Genomic DNA, 18514 nt, shown 5'->3' with positions numbered 1-18514 from the left:
TAGCTATATGAGATAATTTATATAGTTGATATGATTTTCTCATGTCTCATGACTATAATAGTAAAGTATTACAGTTTTGTGAAATGGAATCTTTTTTGGATATATTATAAAAATGTTTGTTAGATTGTTTTACGATTCACAAATTTTGAAAACGAATGATCATCAAATCGCATTGTACAAAAACTTACATACAGGTATTCCATAATTTTGCTTAAATTATAGTAACCCATAGGTGAGTATACCATAGTGTGTATTACAATGAGTAAATATATTGATAATTATTTCGGTCCGTCTGTTCTTCAAACATATGTTTAGTAAATTTCCTAAGCTGTAAATACATGTGTTTCATTTCGCCTTATTTCGTAAATGACCGTAGTCCGAACAAGTTCAATGAATCAGTGTAGAACTGTACACAAGTAAGCAACAAGTTCAATATAAGGCCTCTGTTGCGTAGAAATAGTTTTTCGCCTTAGACAATTTAGCGTTCGAATCCCGAAATCGAATTTTCTTTTTAAGTTTCTAGTAAAATGACATTGGACTATTCCAAAATTAAAGTGTTGATTATAAATACATTTCATTTGTTTTACATACACAAATTATTAGCCAATCGCTTTATTTATTCTGCTTTAAGTTATGACAAACCTATTCAAAATAACAAGTTTTAGTTGACTTATTTCATCCTAATATGCGTAGGTCAACATAGTGTTTCTTAAAGTTTGAGTTGTTTATAAAATAGTCATAACCTATCATTATTCAAACAATTGTTTGTATGATAGACTCGTTCGATGTGAAAACTAGGTACTTTTGAATAGCATAGCTTAAGAGAGCAAGATGAAATGAGTGATATTGGATGTTTGGGGCCCGATTAGTTTTCTTTACAATTGATGGGCTGAATATATGTTTCACAATTATGAGCAGTTTTTGGCATTTGATTGTTAATTAAGATAATTTTTATAAGTTTATGCAACACAAGTTTGTCAAAATGAAATTCTGTTTTCAAACACGGATAAATTATATTAAAGGGATCTTTTCACGCTTTGGTAAATTGACAAAATTGAAAAAAGTTGTTTCAGATTCGCAAATTTTCGTTTTAGTTATGATTTTTGTGAGGAAACAGTAATACTGAACATTTACCATGGTCTAATATAGCCATTATATGCATCTTTTGACGATTTTAAAACCTAAAAATTATAAAGCGACGCGAAACGATTGAATAATTTGGAGAGTTCCGTTTTTGTCGTTAAATTTTGTGAAACTACGAAGATTGCTTATATAAGGTATAAAATACTTCAGATATATGTACTCGGCGGAATAGCTCAGTAGTCCAAATAGTTTTTACTTCAGGACTCTGGCAGGACTCCAGGGGTCACTGGTTCGAAACCTGGTCCGGGCAATGTTCTTTTCCTTTTTTTAATTGTATTCTTGTTTTTTTTACTGGAGCTTTTACGATCCAATGTTTACATTTATCGATATAAAGCATTTAATTAATAAGTTAAAAAATGCCAAAATCTGTGAAAAGGCCCCTTTAAATGTACACGTTCAACCATGGTTCCTTTTCCCGAATAAACAAACGAAATGACTTGCTAACTAAAGTTTGATATTTTGTCCGGTTTTCAGAGGGAGATAACAACACTTGTGTGCATGAAAGTCTTTATTCGGCTTTATCATCGTATTAACTTTTTACATGCATTACTAATGAATGCGTGAATACATATAAAACAAAAAGTAATGCTTGTTCAATATATATATATTCATAAGAGTGTATGTTTTTATACATGGTTCCGGAAAAATTAAAAAAAACAGATTGAGGGTTGTAAACATGGAATGTTTATGACAACATATGTGTACGGTTATGTTTTCTTTAACGTTCATTTTAATGCATTCTACAATAGACCTAGAACATACGCGACGAAAAAATGGAAAATCAAAGTGCCGTATTGCAAGGATTAAAACCTTAAAAGTAGTTTGAGGTCTATAGTTATGTATTCAGAACGTGTACTTGGATGTGCTTCAGTGTAAATCATAAAAATGCAGTCATATTTGGATGTGCTTCAGTGTAAATCATATAAATACATTCATATTTGATGTGCTTCAGTATAAATCATGTAAATACACTTGGATGTGCTTCAGTGTAAATCATATTAATACATTCATATTTGTACACTCATGACGAGAGAAGCTGTGATATATAACTTTTGTATTTATTTATTCTTTAGTATCCAATTCATGTTTTTTTTAAACCAAGTACTAATTGTGTGTGGTGTGCGTTTATTTGTCAACGCTTGTACTGCTTATTAGCATATTATAACTAAACAACTTGTGTGATACCTTATAATTTTGTTATTTAACGGCCACCGGAAAAACTTTGCGAAACCGAAATTTCGCAAACTTAAGTACCCTTTTTCTTGAAGGTTTGCTTATTTGTGATAAAGTATAAGATAAAAGTCTAACTTGTGATTAATAATTGGTTATTTTTGCTTGTTAAATGCGTTTTCTTCACTATGAACTTTATTTGCAAAGTTGGGGTTCCCATGGGATTTTTGTAATATCCCATGGGATTTTTCATTATCCCATGGGAATTTTGGTTTCTCCCATGGGATTTTTCTCCAGCTTTTTTTATGGGAGAAAAAATCCCATGGGATTTTCAAAAACATAAAACACGTTCGTTTGTGCTTAGTTATCGATTTTAAGCATTGTTAAAGCATTTGTGCTTATTTTCGTTCAATTTACTTTGATAGAAAAAAAATCCCATTTTTTTATGGGAAAAAAAAATCCCATGGGATTTTTTTCTGATTTTTAGAGATTTATTCATGTAACCTTCAGAAACACTACCTTTTAACAAATGATGAGCATTTCTCGCGATTTCAACGCGTTATATCGTGTTTTAAAATAATAAAAAAATCCCATGGGATTTTTTTGTCCCATGGGATTTTTTTGTCCCATGGGATTTTTTTCCCATGGGATTTTTTTTCCAATGGGATTTTTTTTAAGGTATAAGTTTCTAAAAGCTATATAATAATAATAATTATAATAATAATAATAATAATAATAATAATAATAATAATAATAATAATAATAATAATAATAATAATAATAATAATAATAATCGTGCTCAATATGATGAATTTGTACTTTTAAGCGACTAACATTTTTATTCGAGCCGATCGTCGAGTCCGAATGGTGAGTATAAGAGCAATTTACCAGTACAAATAAATCTCACTTGTGAAGAGAACGCTACCGTACTATAAAATAATCTTGATAATAAGTCATATCATTTCTCGACAGAAAATGAAAACAGTATCCATATTGATGTCAGCAATGTCCCCTGCTATGATAAATATTGACAAAATGAAAAACCTTGACAATAATTCCGTGTCGAATACGCATTAGATTATAGCAATCAAATTCATATAAGCATTGATAAGATAATTTGCGAAAATGGGTCTTATGTCAAATACGGCAAGCGTAGCTCCATTCCATAATGTCCGGTATTAAGTCACGTCAAGTTTCGTGGTCGAATTATAGCATAATAATCATTTTCACATTACGCGAATCATATGAGTTTCCCTACATATATTGTGTTAAAATTTATGTTACACTAATGTGCGATGATGAAAAGGGGATTTCGGTAATTCTACATTCGCCCGCCTAGTACCGAAATCCCCATATTTACGCCTTAAAGGGTCAATAGGTCATCGGTATGAATGGTTTTTGACTTCACATGAATGTTAAGGTGCAAAAAAATGATATTAATTTTAATTATTAAGCACTCTTGACAGCATTAAGTTGCCTCTCAGTGGGGATTTCGGTAATTCTACACTAGAACTTAAACGCGCGCCGGTACCGAAATCCTGCTGTACAAACCTTCAAGTGTCAACAAAATTATTATAGTGTTTTTTTTTCATTAGCAACCAGTGACATGTATTATCTCCCATTCGGTTACTTCTTTTGGAAAATAATTAGAGGGGATTTCGGTACTGCTACATTCGTACGCCCAGAGCCGAAATCACCCATGTTTACGCCAATCCCCCATATTACGCCTTAAAGGGTCTATATGTCATTATGTTTGGGTTTTGGCTTTGCATTAATGTTGATTTGTACACAATCATATTAGTGTTAATCATTTAAACACTCTTATCAGAATATTTTTTCCATTATTAAATAGTTTATTAATGTGAAAAATGTGTAAACGAATGTAAAAAAGGTAAAATGTACATTTAAAACATTGGTTACACAAAAGTATATGTAAATATAACATGACATAGTAATAATAAGTCTTCAGAAAGTATTTTCCAAACAAATCTGATGAAACAAATGATATCGTACTACCTTATTTACAATATGCTATACACTTTTGCAATTTAGTTATCAATGTTTAATCAAAGCATAAATCAGGATAATATGTTGCCTCTTAGCGGGGATTTCGGTAATTCTTAACAAGCACATAAACCCGCGCCGGTACCGAAATCCCCGCTGTACAAACCTTCAAGTGTAAAAAAATACTGATTTAGGTTTAAATAAAGGGAACAATAGTATTTTTGGCCACCAAAAAGCACGTCCGCGTCAACAAAACGATTGAAATTATGTCAGAAACCCAGCTTTTCATTGTATATATTGCAATACACCATCGGCCGCCGAGAGCGGAATACTGCGCTTGGCCGCTAAACAATGTGGATTGCATCAAATTAAATGTCAATTTTCGATTTTATTACAAAAATAAACACTGCCTTCTTATAAATATGTCAAGCACGTACACTTAACAAAAAAATCGATATATCTTTATGTAATCTAGAAAAGTAAAGCGCTTTATATATAACAATGTTTTATAATGTCTCTCTGGTTGAGAAAAAAAACTAAACAAAACCATGTAGAACATATATGTTTTCATAATTAAAAATTTTTTTTTAATGATGCACGTGATGTTTTATAATTGATATAAGTTCACGTGTCATTGAACGAGTTAAGGGAGAGATGCGAATTAAATTACACATAATTAAAAAATGATACTATACTGTCAGCTTGATTTATAAATTGTGTTCCATCGCGCCAATATATTCATTGTTCCATGAAATTGTGTATAAAAGCAAAACGATTGAAATTATGTCAGAAATCCTGCTTTTCACATGAAATGATCTTTAACACTTTATTTATTCCAATCAGGTAATTAATAATAATAGGGGAAGTCTATACTGTGTATTAGAAACTTGTTGTGGTGATTCCTATCTTATCCGCTCAATACACATCCACCTGGCTACTGTACAGAAAAAATTAGATTTACTTCCAAAATAACTGATTTCATTAATTGCTAACTTGTTGTCTACATTTTAAATTAACAACGATAATGGATCAACATCACCGTTGCACAATTATTAAGTTCACAGTAATCTGTACTTTAAATAGATAGCCTAATTAAAGACGGTGCTAATAAAGAACAAAGCGTGAATGTGGATATTAAGAAATTAGATCCTTTTTTGCATGACACTGGCAGTATATCATTTTATCTTATATAAATAAGCCACATTTAAGACATGAATATAATTAAAATAAGACACATTTGCATCTTTCATTTCTTGAAAAAAAAATAAGCACGCAGTCACATATAAATAAGATACATTGAAGACACAGAAAAAAATAAATAAGACACATTTGCATCTTTCACTAAATTTTCTTAAAAAAACATGTGAAACTGAAGAAAAACATTTATTACTGACACATTATTCTAAAAGTCGACTGACAACTTAAGTTCAAAGAGGGATTTACAATTAAATAAGATCCATTTTCGCATGATGCTGGTTGTAGAGCAAGCAATACATTTCTTACTGACACATTATTCTAAAAGTCGACAGGCAACATAAATTCAAAGAGGGAACCACAATTAAATAAGATCAATTTTCGCATGATACTGGTTGTATAGCAAGTAGTCACATATTAATTACAGCTTGCATTAGTTGCAATAATTTTGTTAAGTGCGCGTGCTTCTGAACGTTGCGTTAAGCGAGAGTGTTGTCATTTTGTTAGTTTTATATTTTTGTATTATGTATGATTATTGCTTGTTTTGAATTTGAAATAAACGCTTTCTGGCAAATAAGCATCGTCTTAATTTTAATACAAATAATGAACATTTGACATACAAAATGTCCAATAACATACCGGCAATAACATTATATATATGTTAATTTCTGTGCATGTTTATAGCGAAATTATAGCCGACATCGGCAGTTAGGGAAATTTAGTGACACACTTTAACACATCAAACATGCATGATAGTTCTTTTTTCATATGATATTCCCCTGGTTGCTTACCGGTGTATTGGTGCAGTTGATAACCCCGCCGGGACTACAGTAGGGTGCTAATACACACGTGTATCGTGTTCAATACAATCGTCTTAATTTTAATACAAATAATGAACATTTGACATACAAAATGTCCAATAACATATCGGCATTAACATTATATATATGTTAATTTCTTTGCATGTTTATACCGAAATTATAGCCGACATCGGCAGTTAGGGAAATTTTGTGACACACTTTAACAAATCAAACATGCATGATAGTTCTTTTTTCATATGATATTCCCCTGGTTGCTTACCGGTGTATTGGTGCAGTTGATAACCCCGCCGGGACTACAGTAAGGTGCTAATACACACGTGTATCGTGTTCAATACCCGATCCATGCTACAACGTGTAAGAACGGGAATTTCGGTAATTCTAACTTTTTAAGCTTGCGCACCTCTAATGGGCACATATCCAAATATAATTTAATTAATTATTTTCCTAATCAGCATCATTTCACTAAACTACATGCAAATTTGTAGGTAGCTTTCCATGCTTAAAAAAAAATAAACCGATTTTTTCAAAACCACCCTCACGCTCGGCTTTTGTCCAGTTTATTTTCACCCCTGGGGTATATAAAAGTTCCATAATTCATTCAAATTTCCAAATATGGGCATGCAGTTGGTGTGTACAGATGCAGTAAAGGTGTTTAAAGTTAAAACAAGATGAAATAAGTATTCTTTTACAGACATTTATTTTTTACAAATTTTAATCTATGGAATAGCGCCATGAAATGTAAGTGATTTCAGCCAAGTAAAAATTGGGTCGGTTAAAAACAAAGTGTCATAAAATTCAAAATAGTATCATTTAAGTTATATTTTAAATTAAGTTTTTATAGAAACACTATATACAGCAAAAATACCAAAAAATAAACAGATTTACCGTTTACTTTTTGAAATAAAAATAAAAATGCAACATGCATCATTCGTATTTTCAGCAGTAAATTAATCAATTTAGCCATAACGTTGTTTTAATTTTAAAATTGAAGGATGTGCATACAATTTTCAACATATTTAACAATAAACATAGCTTATGTGCTATATTAAATCAAATTACGTTAGAAAAGAAATAAAACGCGTCGCAAAAAGTATGCGATGTCGGCAGGAATCGAACCTGCGCGGGAAAATCCCAAAATATTTCAATTTCATCGCCTTACCCACTCGGCCACGACAACTTTACATCTGTGTAACCTTAAATTAGATATATATAAGTAAACAGGTAAAAAGGCTCGCTCGATCTTTGAAGAAATCGCGAAATCGTATTTTTCAGATGATAATTGGATCAAAGTCAATATTTATAGTGAAAATAATGTAATCTAAATGAATAAGTTAAACATATATCAAAATTCGAAGTTTGAAAAAAAAATAAAATGCATCTCTCGGAAATAAGCGATCATTGAAGATCGGCAATGGCTTATGTATGAAGTGAAAGGACAGTTGAAAGTTTCCATTTTGCACGTTAATGATTCTGATAATATGGTGACAAAGGCAGCAGTCCTATGCAGTATTGTGTTTGACCGGGGAGTAGCGTGATCTGTGTCGGTGTTGGGCGCTCTGAGGGCGCAATCCGGCTACATAGGTACATAGAAACCTCTTGTGGCTATAGTCCATGGATCGGGTTCGGCAGACAGGGAACATGTAAATTTTTCGGCGTTAGCTGTATACGCCAGCTTTTCACCTTAGCCTGACCTTTGTTAGCGTCCAATAGAATTCAAATAAAACTTCCCGCGGCCAAGTACAGATGAATACACTTCATTGACTGCATTGGCTGATTTGAGAATACGACCAGAACATTGGAAACATGTCCGCGTCTTTGGAAAACTGTTTTACTGCGTGTTCAGCATGAAACAAGTTTATATCTAATGAAAAGGCTTAATAGATAGAACAGTTTTACACTCAATCTCGACATCAATACAGTTTGTGCGTCCACCTTTTATTTTCAGAAGATTTTCAGCGCGAGAACGTTTGCATTTAAAGGCTATGTTCTCATATTTAGTACTAACTTCCATATTCCTGTCAACATGTTAACATGTTAAAGTATAGAGAGCAGTGTAAGCGAAGACTCACTTTAATGCATTGCATTTCAACTCGCGAGGTTTATCGGGTCAATTTGCGGCCACTGTGTGTGAATGTCAGAGTTTACATACAGGTCATCGCTGCGTCTCTACCCTATGTGCTGATCGGAGTTCGCGGCCAGGAAAATAATCGTTACATAATAAAGACGCTATAGCGTGAACTAGGTGAACTGGAATTTTCTTTAGACCAGACAGATGTTAAATGAAGATATCCAGCATATGGTTTGTCAATAACAGATTCTTAATGTGTTTTACAACAATACCATGATAAATATTATTTTTAATTAATTTAACAAGAATTATGCCATCATATTGTCTAATGAATTAAGCATGAGCGCAATGATTCTCGATACTGTTAATAATCGAATCAAATAGCAACGCCAGACAAACCACTAAAACAGGTTTGTTCGAAGAACGCGCGTATAAATATTTAAAATATGTACGGATACTTCGCGTGTGGCCGGTTGACTCATATGTTTCACTTCCATTCTTCTTTTGGTTTTCTGTTTTGTATCTATACGTTTATGACCAGCAATATGTAATAATGTAAAATAAGCCGCGAAAACTCCGCGTATCATCCCGTACTGCGTTTGCTGCAGCTAAGAACTGCACAGAAAAAGACATTCGCTATCTTTGATCTCATTCATTGAAGTCTTTACCTATCATTAACTGCAACCACAATCAACGCCGTATATCTTTTTTAAAGATATTTCTTGTTATATGTATGTTTTATATCTTAATTACCTAAACGTATATTTATCCTGGTTACTTATTTACTGAGGTATGAGTTAGTCGCAATGATTGTAGATACGTTGTACTATATTTAGTAAGTATTTGGAGGACGAGTGGCACGGGCACGCGCTTTAATATCACTTATGCAAGGAACGCGTTTTGTTTATATACGTATTTTTGATATTCCGATAGGCTTAAGGGAGGTAACTTATTCAAGTAAAACGCGATATTTTTGCAATGCCTTTTTATAACTCTTGTTTAATTAATTACATACGAATATACAGCTAAATTTAAGATGATTTTTACCAGAAAAAAATTTCGGAGAAAGATATATTGAGATTTTGATATTCCATAGAATGCGAGTCTCCATATATATTTTCTATTGCAGGGGAGGTAATTTAAAATTTTTAAAGTCTCCGAATTGGTCTTTGCTGTATCTATTTACGTTTATTTTCAAGCTTATGGCGATTAAAAAATTAATTATTATTAGTATATGCTCACATGGATATTGGTACGGATATATCGTGTTCATATAACTGTTACTACATCCATTTCATTCATCATTCAGGTCGGGCTACACAAATCTCGTGAAGAGGCCAGTAGGACCTGTAAACAAACTCTCATACACACACTCTTCACTCATCGTGGCGCTCTCGCATGTCTGAGGCGATATATAAGATCGATGTCATATATAATACTGTATTCGCTGGTAATTTCGGTTGATATGTTTGACTGCTTAGGACGCAATGAATATAGTGTATTTATATTTAATCGAAGTGAGCACATTGTTGTTTCTGGCGGTATTCAATTTCTGGTAATAGTTTCGCGATTGAAGACGTCGGTTCTCGGTTAGGTGTGGAATGTTCTTATTTGTTAATGTGCCAAGTGCTTAAAGGCGGTTTATCGCACTTTATTAGTCGGCGTTTCAAGAGAATGGGTAATAAATGCAAATCAGTAGGTGCTTAGAAGACTTAAGTACGGCAAGAACCACAACTCACTCTGCTAGGAACGATTACCACTGCCTGTCTGCAGCAGACGACAAATGATTCTGCTCTAGCAGTGAATGTATATACCAGCTTGTAAACGCCATTGGCCAGTCTAGTGTTTATCATTAAAATATGCACATATTGGCTGCTTTCATGGAAAACGAGGCTTAATGCAAGTCAAATAAGATTAGCCTGTGCACAATGATAAGCATATGCAATGCGAACAAGCTAATCAAGGACGACAACAGCGAACAACTAAAGTGCCTTCAGCGCTTTGATTTATAATATACATTATGTCCTATGTTATATGGCGTATAGCTACTAATATATGTGTGTATAAAATATGTTAACCGTCTTTATTTTTTAAATAAATGAAATCATACTGAAACTCTACGAATTGAGGATTTACATGTTTTTATGAGCTGTCAAAGATTATTACAAACAACAATTATTATCTTTTTAATGCAGACACTTTAAAAGACTGTGGGTGCGGACCCAGGATCCTGCGATAAATCAAACGGAAAGGTACTTTAGGTACTTAAGCTACGTTGAAGAAACTCGGACATTGTTGACGCCCTGTCTTCAATAAATACTGTTTTTGAGTGAGGTTAAACTTACAAATGTATTTGTTAGCCAATTGACGTGTATCGTGGTATTTTGAAATTATTTTTAAAATAACTGGGCTAAGCATTGGTTTCGGTAGAAAAGTACTGCAACAATTTCGCTAGATTTGAACACATTTTAACACTCCGCATTATGATATTTTGATTCAATTTTTCATATTTATACCAAGTGAGTTTCCATTTGACCGCCTTGCGGACACAGATCCATTAGCATGTGCTTGTGTATTATAATAACAATTAATGAGTTAATTTACTACTTACAGTATCGTTATTTTCATCAACATCATCGTTATCAACGTTATCATGATCATCATCATCAACATAATCATCATCTCATCATTATCATCATCATCATTATCATCATCATCATCATCATCATCATCATCATCATCATCATCATCATCATCATCATCATCATCATCATCATCATCATCATCATCATCATCATCATCATCATCATCATCATCATCATCATCATCATCATCATCATCATCATCATCATCATCATCATCATCATCATCATCATCGTCATCATCATCATCATCATCATCATCATCATCATCATCGTCGTCGTTGTCGTCGTCGTCGTCATCGTCGTCGTCGTCGTCGTCGCCCTCGTCCTGCTCCTCCGCCTCCACCGCATCATCAGCAGCAGCATCGTCATCAGCAACAGCAGCAGCATTATCGTCACTATCACCAACAACATCGTTATGGTCGTCATCGTCGTGATCATCATCATCAGTGTCATCATCATCATCATCATCGTCATTGTTATCGTCGTTTTTCTCCTCCTCGTCGTCGTCATCGTCATCATCGTCGTCATCGTCATTCTCATCATGAACAATTTCAACAACCGTAAAACCTATCGCTCAGCTCATTTTTGCAGTGAATTCGGATGTTATATCAAATCTTTTGATTAATAGAGTTTGCTGCTTAATGTATTAATAACTAAATAATAATGTTGATAATATTGAAAATAAATGGTTTCAATTTTATTTATCCGTTTAAGATGCAGTATTTGACCAAGTCAATTTGTCGCTAAAAGTAGTCATTACACATTCAATCCAAAAAGCGTTACGAGTTGCTATTGAAACTATAATCGCATTCCGATAAAAATGGTGTCTGTATTAGGGCCTGTTTAATTTCTACGCTTAATTGCAATTCATAAAAATATTTTTAAGGGTACCGGTATATCTAGACACACTCTGTTATCCAAACAATCCTTGTGATCATAAACAAATAAACAATGAAATATAAATAAAATTAGATGATAAAAAATGGTATCTTCCTTTTTGCTGTTGCTAGTTATCAACAGAGTAGCAAGACTTTTAAATATAAATTATATTCAATTCATAGCACGCTTAAAGATTTGAAGTTTATCTAAATCTATAAGCACAAACATATTTATGTTTGTTAATACAAAGCTGTAGCAGTTTTCTGATTGCGCTTGAAAAGATGTGATTGTTGTTGTTGCATTAATAGTATCATTAGTTTGTATTTCCAGATTAGGTATTCCACCATACATTTTGTTTTTAATCATATGTCTTATAATTGGCATTGCAATATTTCAATAACGAGTAATCAACACAATTGACTTTATGTATTTTTAATTGTTTATCCATATTATCATTAACACTTGAGGGAAAAATAAGCTGTGTCATTTTTTATTTTTTATTTTACTTATGGTTCAGACAACTCTGCTTTTACTATATGCCGTAATAATTATAAGTTTCCGTTCACTTAAAGATATTGTTTTTCGTGTTGGAAAATTTAAATACGAAAAATATTTAGAGACAAGTGTGTTATGTTTGTTTGTCAATTATTTAATTGAAGTAGAAATAATACATCAGTGTACATAATTTTATTGTGTTGTTCCCTTCGTTCTTTACTTTAAAAATGCAACTTAACAGCTTTGCAATCAACTGAAATAATATATAAAAAGTAAAAACAATAAACGTTTGGCTTTCTTAATACGATATCATTTCAAACGCTGTTGGAAGGAACCATTGCTTATTAGAGGTTTACAAGGTAATTTACCCAAGTACGCAAATGTAATGGTCGATTGCCCTTAGGCATGATTCTGTTTTATTACTTTAATCCGGTTGTAAAAATGCATGACCGAAGGGTCATCAGATAAGCAAAAACAGGGTCAAAATCTGATAAAATAGCGCTGTTTAACTGACTGTACGAAAATCCGTATGTCCGAAAATTTAGAATCATGAAAACATAATTATTTTGGCTTAAAAAGGAAATGTAAGAAAATTTAGAATGTAAGAGAAAATACGGTGGTTTTATGGTGATTAAATCGATTAGAAATAGCAAAACCTAAAGACATTATCTCAAGTGTGATTTTCAAAAGATTTTATATGAATGTACACACACGGTAAAACTAGTCTATTAAAATGAAATACCTTCATTGGTTCTCATGTTTTTAATATTTATTAAACATAGGTATTTGTGAACACTTGTTGTTATATAATATTGAAATGTACACGCATACTGAACATAAAATCATTAGCATAACGGCTAAGTTGGTTTTTACTAAGATTGCAATAGTGTTTATTTTATTATTATGAATCTTATGAGGATAATTTTGAAAGTATGACACAGAGTATCTGAAGAAGATATATACATAATCACATATGTTGTTGTTGTTGTGGTTATTGTTTCAATATTTTATGAGTATCATACATTCAATGACGAATAGCTATTAATTTGTCATACAAACACCATAATTATTATTGGATTGCGGAGATTAAACAAATCGATTCCCTAGTAACTGATATAACTGATACATTTTTTAAGCGACAATTTGAAACTAAATCTAGTATTATTTAAATTTGATTATTTTAATTGCAGACTTTTTTTATTAACCCCAATTATTGTGTACGCAACGTTTCTTTTATTTAAATCGCTGAGTACGAAGCATCAAGCTATTTTTTAATTAATTGACAGTGATCTTTAATGTATGTCATAATATAAATTGAAATCAATCTTTATTAAAGCTTGAGCGGTTGGTTTGTAATAAGTTTTGTAAATGTTGCTGTAGGATATGTATGCACAATAAATACTAACGCTCTGGCATATTGTGATGGTGATATGATTATATATTGCACAATGAATATGTGATGATGTTCTTGTGATAATATTGAGGCTATAATTAGTTTTTGAATTAAGCTAGCTAATTTCAAATAAGATACAAACACATCCCAATCCTAAAATTATCAGTAAGTTATAGTATTGTTTGCCTCTAGGCGCATAATTAATTGAAGGCCTAGTTTATCTGTTAATCCTCGCCCCATGTGGTGTCCCAGTGGGTACACTGATATTAATACACGATGTATTGGTCCACCATTAAATCTCTTATCAAAACATGTCTCTCAGGTGACTGAAAAATGGCTGTGTAGATACAACAAATACTACTACAACGGAGACTAAGATAACACATGTTACAATTAATTTGTCTTCCTTGCGTTCTTCTTATACGACAAACACTTCTAAAACAAAAAAGCAAAAGCCGCTACCTGCTACTGCTTCGGCTACTCTTACTGCTACTGCTACTGCTACTGCTGCCGCTGCCGCTGCCGCTGCCACTGCCACTGCCGCTGCCACTGCCGCTGCCACTGCCGCGGCCACTGCCACTGCCGCTGCCACTGCCGCTGCCAGTGCTGCTGCTGCTGCTGCTGCTACTGATAGTGCTACTGCTACTGCCACTGCTACTGCCACTGCCACTGCCGCTGCCACTGCCGCTGCTGCTGTTGCTTCTGATAGTGCTACTGCTACTGCTGCTGCTGCTGCTCCTGCTGCTGTTGCTGCTGCTACTGTTACTGCTACTGATACGGCTACTGATACTGCTACTTCTACTGCTAGTGCTACTGCTACTGCTACTGCTACTGCTACTGCTACTGCTACTGCTACTGCTACTGCTGCTGCTGCTACTGCTGCTGCTGCTGCTACTGCTACTATTGATAATATTTCTCCTTCTACTTCTCTTTCTAATATTGCTAGCGATGCTTTATAATTTTTTTTAAATGTATCATTTTGTTAACACAGGAAAGAACTGTTATATATATTTCTTAAAGGGATCTTTTCACGCTTTGGTAAATTGACAAATTGAAAAAAGTTGTTTCAGATTCGTAAGTTTTCGTTTTAGTTATGATATTTGTGAGGAAACAGTAATACTGGACATTTACCATGCTCTAATATAGCCATTATATGCAATCTTTTGACGATTTTAAAACCTAAAAATTATAAAGCGTTGCAAACGCGAAACGATTGAATAATTTGGAGAGTTCTGTTTTTGTCGTTAAATTTTGTGAAACTACGAAGATTGCTTATATAAGGTATAAAATACGTCGAGAATGTGTACTCGGCGGAATAGCCTCAGTAGGCATAAGCGTTTATACTACAGGACTCTGCCAGGACTCCAGGGGTCACTGGTTCGAACCCTGCTCCGGGCAATGTACATTTCCTTTTTTTTTTTTTTCTTGATTTTTTACTGGAGCTTTTATGATCCAATGTTTACATTTATCAATATAAAGCATTTAATGAATAAGTTAAAAAAATGCCAAAATCTGTGAAAAGGCCCCTTTAAAGGTGTAAAGAATCTAAACTTTTCTGCGATTAAAGTTTTATTTAACTGGATTAGTATAGGCCACATAACAGACGCTATTGTACTGATTTGTACTAAACAACATTTTGTCATAATCAACAGTTTAACATGCCGCAGTTTCCTTGGAAGTTGACCTTTGATTGGAGTTATGTATAAAACATTAACAAGGTATTTGTTGACAGTTTGTCCTGTCCACAATTATATATTAGTTGAGCCAAACGTGTGATAAAGATCCCTTTTGGGGGTGGCGATAAATACTATTTATATTGTTCAACAGTGGGAGACTGAGAAAACATATGTTACAATTAATTTGTCTACTTTGCCTGCTTCTTCTTTATATATTTTTCTTGCTAATCGTTTAAGTTTAGTTTTAGTTAAGTAGGTATATCAATTTACATTTTTTGATAGATATTTATTTGGATAGTAATAGTATGTTTTATTTGACTTGACATCATTGAACCGGTTTATTCATTGATAAGATCGGGATCTCCACAGGTGTTTAATCTCGATTGTTAGGTGGGGAGAAGGGTCCGAATGATAATGTTGTCGTCGGCTTACGAATCACATTTCACAAGTTTTAGACAAATATGCATACATTATAAACCTAATTTAAGTATTACATAGATAATAACTTATCTTTATTTTGATGAACTACGTTTTAAGGTATAAAACTATAATTATCTATGTGTTGTGTGCCGCATACATACCCATCTTGCTTTTTTTAAATTTGATCACAACGGTCCGAAGTCATAAACTTCATAATGCATGGTTTGCTAAAGCACAGTGTATACTAACTAAACCTATGTTTATTGTTGCTTGCTAGGGTTATTATTATTTTTTTTTATTTTTTTTTATTTTTTTTTGGGGGGGGGGGTGGGAGGAGCTTTATAGAGATTTCAACTAGTCCTCTTCAATTAACGAAAAAAAATATTGGTATAGGAAATATACAAGAGTAATAGACAGCTTCATTCATTGCTGTTCTATTATGGTGTTTTAACGCATATATTATGTATGGTTTGATGAAGCACATTGTTCTACCGATGTTTATTTTTTTTTGATGATGATGTTAAGTTGGGTGTTGCTGTTGTTGTTACTGATGTTGGGAGGGTGAGGAGGAGAAGAAGAAGAAGAAGAAGATGATGAATGATGATGGTGATGATGATGATGGTGGTGGTGGTAGTAGTGACGACGACGACGATGATTATGATTTTTGATTATGATACTGAATTTGAATTAAATTAATGCGCAAAGATTTTTCTTTTTTTTTAGCGGCCAAATGCATATCTGATCTGCTCGCCGCTCGGCCGCTGTACGGGTTATGTAATATTTGCAATCTACATAGGAGTCAATATAGAGCATCCAACACACCATATGCTTATGAGAAACAAAAGCAAATATTGGCAATCGCTGAAATCTCGAATATGACTTAATCATTTTATTAATGAAAACCGGAACTACTATTTTTAAACGGTTATTTTAATATTGCACAACAACTTAGCGGTGTTTATTCCAAAAACCGACCTTGTTATAATTACGGGACGTCAAAGGCAACTATTCAGGAAATATGATTTGAGTCGTCAAGGATAGATTTGGAGATCATCATGTACGTCCGTGAGATTTAAGGGAGTTGGAGGCGTAGGGACACAGATTCGTTCGAGTACGCTATCACGCGATCATTTGAGAACAAATTAATGTTGAAGCTTTATCGGAATTTCCGGAAATTTGCGATCGGTACCGATTTTTCCTGGTTCTTTTTTATTGATTCGTTCTGAGTATACGGCGGCACTGAATGAATATTACCTGACGAAAACCTCTTCGCTACTTTCCGAAAATCTTCGACATGTTGCAAATATCCGTAATATTCCGCCTTCCGTATTCTACACACTCGAACTGAAATGCAACTAGAAAGACTACAATAAATCATTTAGCTAGCTACGCTCGGGCGGGGATTTACCTTTAATCCCTGTAAGGGACCTAATGCCCCAGACTACCGGCTATTTTTTCCGGATTCGAACTTGATACACTTGATATCCCTGAATTAAATATTTATCCCCGCAATTTTGATCTCTAGAGTGCTGACTGTTAGTATTGTATTTGACTGGAATGACTGTCGATTATTTGTGTTTTTAAATTAAACAACAACTTACGAAGAACTTTGTGTTGCTTTTTTGTACGCTTTTTTGTACGCTTTTTTAAAAATGTGTTGTCCACGCGAGACGCAAAAATTGACCAAATGTACCAGATTGTGGTCTCTTGAAAGTGCGTCTATAGTTTTTACTGCCGTGATATCTTTAACAAACTACACATTATTGATCGTGGACGTTTTAATACTCTTATTGAATTTGTTTCCTCAAAATATGCTCTTCTATTAGTAGATGTTTAGGTGAATGTTCTAATTATAGATCTTACAACGCCAAGAAACACTAATAGGTCTTTGCAAAGAGAGCTGTTGGATATCGTGAATGCGTTCAATGTGGCCTGTTTATTTCAGAAGCTATGTGCAATGTTTTATGGGGATTTCTATCAAATTGCCATTGCAAAATTTGATTTAATCATTCATTCGGACCTACAAGCGGGAAACTTCTTCATTAAAATTCAATGGGCTTTAAGAAGTTCGTTGAAAGGCCAATTTGACGTTAAACAGCAACGCCAAAAAATTGCTACTTCAGTCTTATTTATCACACTTTTTTTTGTAAGATTTACCAGTAGACGTTCTTCAGTGAAATTAAGCAAACACACAGTGCCGACTCAAATATGGAAGGGTATTTAGGTAAAAATTACATCCTTCTTTGTGACTGTGTCATGATTCTTGATGGTACTTTCAATTAGTATGTAGACCCTTTTCATGCTTGATGACACTTACACTTTCTGCCTGATCCAATGTCTATTTACATTCTGCTTATCATGGTATCCTGCATGTTCCGATCACATTCTTGTTCGTTAATTGCATGCTGCATATGTGTATGTTGGTTTGTGCAGAGAGACTTGTGCAATAGGCGCAGTGCATAATGAAATCAAATATTAATGCGTTTAAAAATAAATTAACGCGATGGTAAGATGTGAGTTTCATCACCCAATCCAACAGCAACATACTATCATGCATGATACAATGATGTCAATTGACAGTCTTATTCCGAATGCTACGGAGGACC

The sequence above is a fragment of the Dreissena polymorpha genome, unplaced genomic scaffold (assembly GCF_020536995.1).
Source record: "Dreissena polymorpha isolate Duluth1 unplaced genomic scaffold, UMN_Dpol_1.0 chrUn015, whole genome shotgun sequence".
NCBI classification, from domain to species: Eukaryota; Metazoa; Mollusca; class Bivalvia; order Myida; family Dreissenidae; genus Dreissena; species Dreissena polymorpha.
Note: the sequence above shows the minus strand (reverse complement) of the source record.